General features: G+C 46.1%; 1 protein-coding gene across 3 annotated transcripts in view; it reads right to left on the reverse strand.

Moving 5' to 3' along the window:
- AGFG2 (ArfGAP with FG repeats 2) overlaps positions 1-486 on the reverse strand; it is a 35,759-nt gene that overhangs the window by 3,774 nt on the left and 31,499 nt on the right. The gene's annotated exons all lie outside the window — the stretch shown is intronic.

The raw sequence follows: 486 nt of genomic DNA on the forward strand, positions 1-486 counted from the left end.
ATGGCAATCTCGCGTGGGAAGGTTCTTGGTTGATGTCCAGAGACATCCCTGAGTACACTGGGCAAGTGCTTGCCCACAATTCAGAGCTGGCAGAAGGCTGGGGGTGGATTGTGGTGTTGGAATCCTGTCTTTTTCTCTCTTTTACTTGATCATGAAAGAAATAAATAAATACTTATATTTAAAAAAAAAAGGGGGGGGTCAGGTCATCCTCCCTCCTTTTCTATTTTGGCTTACATGTCCCATTTTTACCCCTTAGGAGATGGAAACCTCTGTCCTTTCCTCAAACCAGTACTTCCACTGATTGACAGGTCATAGGAAGGGACAGGCAGGGGAGCTATGAAGATAGCAAGCCCCAAGCACTCAGGAAATCCTTGTGGACTGCAGAGATGCCCCTGGAACTAAAAAGCATAAGTCTATAACACTGTTCATCGTCAGCACTGTTTCCTGTCCCATCAAGCCATTTCCTCTTGGGGAACCACTCTGAGA

This window comes from Tupaia chinensis, unplaced genomic scaffold (assembly GCF_000334495.1).
Source record: "Tupaia chinensis unplaced genomic scaffold, TupChi_1.0 Scaffold000465_1, whole genome shotgun sequence".
Lineage (NCBI taxonomy): Eukaryota > Metazoa > Chordata > Mammalia > Scandentia > Tupaiidae > Tupaia > Tupaia belangeri.